Source organism: Saccopteryx bilineata, chromosome 11 (assembly GCF_036850765.1).
Source record: "Saccopteryx bilineata isolate mSacBil1 chromosome 11, mSacBil1_pri_phased_curated, whole genome shotgun sequence".
In the NCBI taxonomy this organism is placed as follows: Eukaryota; Metazoa; Chordata; class Mammalia; order Chiroptera; family Emballonuridae; genus Saccopteryx; species Saccopteryx bilineata.
In genome coordinates, this window is record NC_089500.1 from 12,864,495 (window position 1) to 12,874,859 (window position 10,365).

Sequence of the window (10,365 nt, forward strand, 5' to 3'; positions counted from 1 at the left end):
GATCCCTCCAAGTGCCACTCTTCTGCAGATGAAGCAGGGATGTGCTCACAATCACCCAGGTCACCAAGAGTGGCCAAGTCGGCCCAGACTTGACATCTTCCTCCCAGGTCAATGCTTCAGTAGCCCCTAGGACCAGAACCAGAACCAGCCAGCCTCCTGCTCTGGAGCTCCTGAGAATGTTCGATGAGAACAGGAGAGCTCTGATGTCCTTGTCTACACATACAAGCATTTGCACACATATACTAGCACCCAGATCTACACGTTGACCCCAGTTTGTGGTTGGAGGGGGGCATGGGGAATCCTTCTTTAAACTCGCATGGACAATTTGAACATCAAGAGGAAAGTGTGTGTCTGGGTGGCTCTCCATCAAACTGGTTCATTCAATCGTTTGCGTACCCCTACATTCAGCGCCCAGCAAATCCTGGGATACCTGCAAAGTGTCCGCAGGTAAGCAAAACCACGACACAGCCCGACACAGTAGGCTCTCATGGAGCCCCTCACCTAGTGTGGGGCAGGCACGACACAGACTTATACGAGGGGTGCTCTGATTCCTGATGCAGTGCTGAGTGCTATGGAGGACAAGCGGGCTGTGACACCAAAGCAGGTGGATGTTGTCAGACAGTCATTCACTGAGGTCTCCTAGTGATACTGAGGCAGGTGCTTTGAAAACTCTGAGCTACAGGCAGCAGACAGCAGAACCACCCCCCACCCCACTAGGAAAGCACACTGGGGCCCTGGCCGATTGGCTCAGTAGTAGAGCATTGGCCTGGCATGTAGAAGTCCGGGTTTGATTCCCAGCCAGGGCATACAAGAGAAGCACCCATCTGCTTCTCCACCCTTCCCCCTAGCCTTTCTCTCTACCTCTCTCTTCCCCTCCTGCAGCCAAGGCTCCACTGGAACAAAGTTGGCCCAGGCGCTGAGGATGGCTCCATGGCCTCCATCTCAGGCGTTAGAATGGCTCCGGTTGCAACGGAGCAATGCCCCAGATGAGCAGAGCATCGCCCCCTGGTGGGCATGCCAGGTAGATCCTGGTTGGGCGCATTCAGCAGTCTGTCTGTCTGCCTCCCTGCTTCTAACTTTAGAAAAATACAAAACAGAAAGAAAAAAAAAGAAAAGAAAGCACATTGGAACAGGGGAGCTCTGCTGTCTAATGAGTGAATGGCAGCCTGAAGACGGAGAGAAAGGCGACTGGGAGAGGGAGCGGCAATCCACCAGCCGCAGCAGGTGCTGGGCCGGGAGCCTGCGGAGCCGTCTGCAATTGGCTGCGGCTTCTGAAAGAGCAAGAGGAAGGGTCCATCTCTGCGGCCTCTATCTGCGCAGTGACCTTATTTCTCATTAATAAATTTTAAAAAACAAAACAGAACACATAATCTAACACATTGTTTCATGTTACAACTTAATTTGATAAAATAACTGGCACAGACCCAAATTAAAATGAACTTGTTTATACAAGTATTCAATTGATTTTACTGGGGAAAAAAAATACCTTTAGATGAAGTCTAGGACACATGAGAGCCAGGAATGAAGTTTCCAGCATGTTAGCTGGAATGTGAAGACTGTAGAGGCACACTCCTAATTTGATAAGGAAGAAACAGCGTTCCAGAAAGATACGTGACTTCCTGACAGGTTATGTCAGTGGCAGGAGAGAGCCGGGCTCCTGCCCTACAATTCAGTGCACCCCAACACCTGCCTGGCCCCCAGGTCGGCCAGCTGCAAAGTAAAACTACATCTAGTGAAACTCACAGAAAGCTCCTGCTAATAAAAGAAATGCAAACTAAGGCTCCATGGCATGCCACATTTCACCCAATGGGGAAGTTCAGAAAATTGTACCAGAAAGCAAGAAAACTATTTGTCTCTTGGGATTGTATCAGTGGGACTCAGGGGGCACCTTAAAGAGGTCCCACAGGAATGATCTTGAGCGGATTAAAATGCATCAAATATGTTAAATGATACTGAACAATAAACAGAAAAGCGACCGCTGACAACAAAAACGGATAGGTCACTCTCGGAGTATGCCTGGGAACTCTTTTGTTCTGAAACTGATTACAAAAAAAGGAAAGAAGTATTTTTCTTATTGGTATATAAACTGTAAATCAAAGTATATAGTTGATAGGAAGTTTCTTTTCATGGAAACATCCAACTAATAAATGAAGAAGAGATGATGGGATTAGAATATCGCCATCTCATCAGACCTGATGAAATAATAGTGGACCCAGGACGTAACTGGCAGTGGATGCGAGTGGAAGTGTACACTCCCCACTGCCTAAGAGCTGTTCTTGCCCAAATTCCAGCTGGCTTGGCCAGTCTTCTGATGGCTCAGCATTCTTAGACCCGGCCTTTGCCCAGGCCTCCACAGCTCTTACTGTTTTTCAATAATAAACTCCTAATTGATCCTCCAGCATTTTATGGTCTTCTTGTCTCCTCACCTCAGACTTCCCGCGTGATCCCTGTACGATGTGTATTTTTGTGCCTCTCTCCCCTGCTCTAACTGGTCAATCCCTGTGGTAGGTTGAATTGTATCCCCTCCCCTCCCAAAGGTTTGCCCTGGTCCTGTCAGTACCTGTGAATGTGACCTCACTTGGAAATAGGGTCTTTGCAGATGTAATCAGGTTAAAATTAGGAGCGAGACAGTGTTGCTGTAAATGTACTGTCACTAATGGAAAATCTGCGTTATGTGTATTGCATTATAATGACAACAATAAAGACATCTGCACACTGGGATTATGGAGAGAGTGAGACATCTTCCTGCCATGGCAGAGCTGTCCCCTGGGGGAGATGGACCACATTGCTGACTGGCAAACACAAAGGAAGAGGCGGACACAACATGCTTTGGGGTCCCAGAAGGAATTTAATTCTGCTCAGGAGGAAATGTGAGGGTTCAAAGACCTGGGGGCATCTGAACAGACCAGGAGACAGATGACAGCCATTGTTGCCAAAGGGAACAATATGTGCAAAGGTCAGAGGTGTGTGAGACCGGGTCCCCTTTTATTATTATTATTATTATTATTATTGTAGCGCAATACACATAACATAAAGTTTACCATTAGTGACATTTAGTACATTTACAGTGTCACACAACCTCAACACTGTCTAGTGCCTAAACATTTTCATCGGCCCTAAAGGAAACCCTGTATTCACTAAGCAATCACCACCACCCCCACACACACACAGTATGCCTCTTCGCTGCCCCTGGCAACCACCAGCCTGCTTTTCATCTCTGTAGATTTGCCCAGTTTGAGTATTTCATATAAATGAACCCATACAGTATGTGACCTACCCTGTCTGGCTTCACTCACTTCACATAATGTTTCCAAGGTTCATCCATGTTGTAGCATGTTATCAGTCCCCGTTCCTTTATGGCTGAATAATATCGCCCATTTGTTGACCCTTCATCAGTGGACACTCCTGGTGTCTCCACCTTTTGGCTCTTGTGAATAGTGCCGCTATGAACATTCATGTACAAGTTTTTGTTTGAACACCTGTTTTCAGTTCTTTAGGGTGTATACCCAGGAGCAGAAACGCTAGGTCATATGATAAGCGTTGTTTGTTATTGAGGAATAGCCAAACTGGTTTCCATGGTGACTGCACCATTTCACAGTCCCACCTGGGAACAATGTGGACATCTCCACATCCTCTCTGTCACTGACTTCCCCATTTAAAAAAAAATTATAGCCATCTTAAATAGGTGTTCCTTGAGTCTTTTCAAAGCATCAGTAAGATTGTAGCAGTGCTTCTCACGATGTCACATACCTGTGCAGTACTCGGGGGTCTTTTTAAAATATAAATTCCTATTCAGTCAGTCTGGGGTGGGATTGGAAATTGACATTTCTTTTTTATAAGATTTTATTCAGTGATTTTACAGAGGGCAGGGTGGAGCGAGAAGTATCAACTTATAGTTGCTTCACTTTAGTTGTTCATTGGTTGCTTGTCATATGTGCCTTGACCAGGCAAGGCCAGGGTTTCAAACAGATGATCTCAACATTCCAGGTCAACGCTCTGTCCCCTGCTCCACTGCAGGCTAGGATGATATCGGCATTTCTAATAAACTCCCAGGCGATGGTGATGCTGATACTGCTGACCCAAGAGATTCATTTATTGCCAGAGATCACAAAGCAAGATTATAGTTGTCACTCACTAGAAGCACTCCAGTAGCTGCCATCTGTGATTTGAATAAAATGCAAAAACCCTGTACTGTGTTCAGAAGCCCCTGTCCTCCCAGCCTGCCCTCCCCCATTCTTCAACTCCTGACCACACTTCAGTCATTCTGGGTTTCTCTTCTGCTTTTTGCACAAGCCATGGGTTTCCTGCCCCAGGGACTTTGCACTTTCTGTCCCCTCTACCTGGGACACTGCCCCTGATCCTCACTTGACTGCCTCTTCATCTCTTGGGCCTCTTCATCTCAAATGTCTCCCCTGTCAAGAGACCTTCCCAGAGCCATTTCTACCCAAAGTACCAACTGCCCTGCCCACTGACCCTACGGGGCACTTTCAATACCATTTCTATGTTTGTTTTGTTGTTGTTTGGTTGGTTATTGATATTACAATTTAAATTTTCTTTTTTTTTCTTTTTTCTGAAGTTGGAAACAGGGAGGCAGTCAGACAGACTCCCGCATGCGCCCAACCGGGATCCACCCAGCATGCCCACCAGGGGGCGATGCTCTGCCCATCTGGGGCATTGCTTTGTTGTGACCAGAGCCATTCTAGCGCCTGAGGCAGAGGCCATGGAGCCATCCTCAGCGCCTGGGCCAACTTTGCTCCAATGGAGTCTTGGCTGCAGGAGGGGAAGAGAGAGACAGAGAGGAAGGAGAGGGGGAGGGGTGGAGAAGCAGATGGGCACTTCTCCTGTGTGCCCTGGCCGGGAATCGAACCCGGGACTCCTACACGCCAGGCCGACACTCTACCACTGAGCCAACCAGCCAGGGCTTAAAATTTCTTTTTAAAAACATGGGTTTTTTTTGTGTTTTTTTTTTGTGATGGAGACAGACACAGAGAGAGACAGATAAGGACAGACAGGCTGGAAGGGAGAGAAATGAGAAGCATCAATTCTTCATTGCAGCACCTTTTAGTTGTTCATTGATTGCTTTCTTATATGTGCCTTGACCTGGGGGCTACAGCAGACCAAATGACCCCTTGCTCGAGCCAGTGACCTTGGGCTCAAGCCAGTGACCTTGGGCTTCAAGCCAGCGACCTTTGGGCTCAACCCAGTGACCCTGGGGACATGTCTATGACTCCATGTTCAAGCCAGCAACCCTGCACTCAAGCAGGATGAGCACAACAAGCACAGTGAGCTCAGGGCTTTGAACCTGGGTCCTCTGCTTCCCATTCCAACACTATCCACTGTGCCACCTCCTGGTCAGGCAAACATGTTGACAGCTTTATCTTCTATCTCCTCATGTAAAACAGTATGAGACAAATGTCTCCTCTGTCCGATTCATTTCTCTGTCCCTAATGTTTAGAGCAGTGCTCAGCACATAAAGGTGCACAGTAAAGGAATTATTAAATGGATTAATGAATTGATTACAATGCTAAGCCCTTCTTGCACATCCCCATGGTTTTCAGGTGTGGCTGTACATACCTGAAGTCTAACCCAGAGGTTATAAATTATTATCATAATTATAAATGTGAAACACCTTCCTGCATGCAACCAGTGGTAGTCAACCTGGTCCCTACCGCCCACTAGTGGGCGCTCCAGCTCTCATGGTGGGCGGTAGTGGAGCAACCAAAGTATAAATAAAAAGATAGATTTAACTATAGTAAGTTGTTTTATAAAGATTTATTCTGTCAAACTTAGCAAAAATCTGACATAAAGTACTTGGTAAGTAATTATTATTATATGCTTTAACTTGCTGTAACTCTGCTTTATAAATTTTATAAAGTAAAGTTACTTTCCTATTTTATAAATCACCATTACTGTGGAACCGATGGGCAGTTAGAAAATTTTTCTACTAACAGAGACACAAAAGTGGGTGGTAGGTATAAAATGGTTGACTACCCCTGATTTAAACAGTTGTCAGACAAAAGTCTGCATTTCACCTCAACCTCCCAGTTGGCTTCATCATTGTCTCTGCTCCCATACCTGCTGGCCTCCCACACCAGTACTTTCACATCTGCTTACAATACTCAGAGAAAGGAAATCAGACACGTCCTTCACCTCTGTCTCCTCTATGTCCCTTTGTAAATGCACACAGTCGCATGAAGGGCTCAGCTGAGTGCCAGCTCCAGGGGGCCTGCCCTCGAGGCAGCTGACAACACCACACGTCTGCCCCCACTCTACAAGCAAGTGTTCTCTGTTTCCCTCCGTGGAGCTGATGCTTGTTTTCTCTTTTTGCCTTTGACCCTGAAGACGCTGAGTTTATTTGGACCTCTGTTGTGCCTCTACTTCATACACAGTGAACTTATTTGGGTCTTAACTTCCCAGAGTATTTTGAGCTTTATTCTATCGGGTTTCCCTTTGTCTTTCATATATATGTATGAAACATGGAGTATTCATTCTTTTCTCTTTGAAACAATTCTCTAAGTGAGCATCCAACCTTCATAAATCCCATCAGCCTTTGCATCTATGTTTTAGGGATTCTTAAGTCCTTTCCCTACCAGCCTGTGAAATCTGTCCTTTCCAATGTAGCGTCGGGTTGAAAGTGAGTTTCTCTTCCCAGTCCCTGTCATCTCAGCCTGGGCAGTTTGGGATCACTTTCCTCTCTTGCACACTTAACTCAGCCCTGTTGGGAGAATTAGCTCCGAAGGGTGTGCGCCTTGTCTGACGCTGGAAACATCACACTGGTCTTACTTTGACAGAGGAGGTCATTGTCAGACTTCGCCAATACATCTTTCTTGATTTACCATTTTCTGCCTTAACCCAGACATTCAATACCCTCTGCTTTTCTTCTGTTACTTGATTTGGTGATTACAGGCTGAAAATTTTTACTGCCTATAGTTCCTAAAAAATAAAATCTTTCTTCTGGTGCTGTGTTTTCTCAGTTCTGCCATTGGCCTTGGTGAGCAATCATCTTTTGTGTTCCTAGCTCCCCTTCTTGTTACTGAGCATCCAAGAATGGACAGCACCAGATGTGCGTCTGTCCAGCTGTGCCTGCATCGCTCTTAAAGTTGATGGCAGGTAGCCTAGCGTGTGGAGGACCCGGGTTCAATTCCCAGCCAGGGCACACAGGAGAAGCGCCCATCTGCTTCTCCACCCCTCCGCCGCACTTTCCTCTCTGTCTCTCTCTTCCCCTCCCGCAGCCAAGGCTCCATTGGAGCAAAGATGGCCTGGGAGCTGGGGATGGCTCTGTGGCCTCTGCCTCAGGCACTAGAGTGGCTCTGGTCGCAACATGGCAACGCCCAGGATGGGCAGAGCATCGCCCCTTGGTGGGCAGAGCGTCGCCCCCTGGTGGGCGTGCCGGGTGGATCCCGGTCGGGCGCATGCGGGAGTCTGTCTGACTGTCTCTCCCCGTTTCCAGCTTCAGAAAAATGGAAAAAGAAAAAAAAAGTTGATGGCATGCATGTCTCTGCTCACTTACCTGCCTCCCTCACTGGTCTGCGAGCACCTGCTGTCAGACAGTGTACACTCATCTTTGTGTCTACAGCATCGAGCACAGTGCCCACCTCACAACTGACTCTTAGTAAATGTTTATGGAGTACTGAATACATATACCACGACTTAGAAGCCACGAGACACGAACCAGGTGAAGCTGTTAGCAAACACTGAAAGAGGCCTCCGGTTGAGTGTGAGATGGGTTTGTTTCTGTAAGTGTTCAAAGAAGGGAAGGGAACCAGGACTCACAGTGTTTGTAGAAAGCATTATAAGACCCAAACTTGGTCATTGGAAGAAAAAGAGAGAGAAGCAACTAGGCAACCAGGAGGGCACTTGAGTTTTCCACTCTGCCCCCCCAGGTTTCTGTGGGGGCTGCCTTTGTCATCTTCTCATTTGTCACAGCCCTCCCTCATTAGGTCGCCCGCACTGTTGTTCTCTTCCACCTTTACCAACCTGGTCTGAAATCTTCTTATGGTGCTTATCTGTGCAACCTTATCTTATTTTCTAGCCCAGCGTGAGAAATCAAAGACTCTGATGGACAATGCCACTTTTGTCTCCTTGTCCAAAGGTCCCTTGGGCCAATCTCCCAGCCTGCTGTGGTCGCTGAGGCTGTCCCTCTGGAGACACAAGGCTGTGCAGTAATTAGGTCATAGGAGGCATGGAAACCAGAGGATTCGGCTGGACACCAGGCAGACACTCATAAATAAAGATCAGCATCGCTAGAGTTCAAGAGGAGCTCATCTCAGATCCGCAGGCTTGGTCTAGCTCAGCAGTGACAGTTATGCCCAGTTATGCTCTCTAAATGTTCTGCATTTAGTTTTTGAAGCACTTAGTTTCTGTGGTGAAATCAGTCAATAGCCATGTAATTGTTATTTCCATTTCTCCATCTCAGATTGGTCCGGGAGGCAGTTACCATGCCCAGTTCATTAATCGACTGGCCTTAGCATTAACAGCCCCTCCATCGGGGGTTGCCTTGGAGACAAAGCTTCCTGTGGGTAATCCAAGATTATCTAGCTCTTTATCCTCCATGTGACCCTTAATTACTTGCTAAATTAGAATGGTTTTCTGAAAATCACAAGCGGGGGTTAATATGTTCTTCCAGAGCTGGTCAAGCTAAGATGACACTGAATTCACTGGGAATTCAAGTTACATGATCCCTGAAGGCGTCTCTTTGAGTAAGAAGATGAACTCTCCCCCTGGGAGGTACCGCCCCCCGTCAAGCTCCTGTCACTCACTGTTCCTACGCCTGCTTTTCTAGTTGTGGTTTAATCTTCTTGGGACAATTCACTATGTCAATATTGAGCAGATCCACTCTGGTCAGGATCCTGCATCCATTGGTCTTTATTAATTAACTGCTTTAAATTTAAGGGCATTTTTTAATCATAATTGTAGGGCTTTGCCCTTTGCGTTTATACAATTACAAACCTTTGCGTGCCAACTTTAAACAAGCATAGGAACTGAAGAAACTATTTTTTTAAACCAGAAAGTAAACACTTTTGGGGAAGGGGTCTGGGTCATAGAGTGTCCAACCTAGCATTTTATAGCTTCCGAGGGAGACCAGTGGGAAGGAGGTCTGATTAGAATGCACCTAAGGAGATATTTCTTTGCTCGTTTTTGCAAATAAGTAAATATGTGTAAATGCAGGTATTGGCTGAGAATTATTATGAGAGCTTATATTTAGCACAGAGCCTGGGATCTAACAAGCATCCATCCAAGAAGTGTTTAGGAAACTGAACTGAGTAGAATGTGTTAGAAATAAACATCATTGGTGACTCAACACCTCCAGTTATTTATTCAGACTTCTGAAGGAGTCGTTGGCAAATTGCTAAAACTCTGTTCAATCAGAACGCTTAACTGATTGCATATAAAGCTTTGTGTATTCATGATTATACTCCTTGGCTGTCTACCGCCTTGAAAAATATTTAAGCATCTATTGTATATAAGGCATCGTGCAGCCCTCATTTTGTTCAACTATAGTAGTCAGAATTAGCAGACGAGTCATATGAAAATCATTTTACTACATTTGCTCATAGCTTAATCATGGTATGTGTGAAACACCAGGGAATTGACTTTGACTATATGATACATTTAGAGTAGCCATCAGAGTGAACTCCTTTTAAAGAGAAGTTTTGGTCAACCTTGGAGTGGTTACCAATGGAAACTGAGGTTTTCTTTGACAGCGTTTCAAAGTAGTTTTGTTCAGCATTTGCTGAGATGTGTTCCACAAGACGGAAGTCCTGCAATATAATGAATGTTGTACAAAAGAGATTCTAGATCAAATATCCTTGGAAAATATTGTATGAAAATGAAATTAATCAGGCTTCCCTACTAGAGAAGACCTGTGAGCTTTTAACACTTTAACATGCATGTGAAACATCAAGTCTCAAACTTCTGCTTATAGAATTCTCATTCTCATAGTACCTCCCAGTAGCATTAATACCCTGTGAGTTTTTAAAGGACACACTATGAGAAACACCATTTTCTTTTTCTTGCCCTACTTTGGCTAATAGGTGCAGATACACTGATTTAAAAAATTGACGAATCGGATATTCCACTATCACACCCTCACCTATGAAAAGGTACTCTAATTAAAAACCATCCTGAGATGAATTTAAGCAAGTTGATCTGGAGCCCTGCCTGAGCAGTTCTAATCATGACTTCATAAAAGCCAGGAGGAGAGGCGATCCAGAGACAGAAGTCGCTGTTTTCCATGGAGACTCAATCCAACTCTGTGTTCTCCCTCCTTAGAAACCTTATACCTTGTTTTCCTGTTGATTAAAAAGTATCCGGGCCCTGGCTGGTTAGCTTAATCAGTTAGAGCATCATCCCAAAACACCAAAG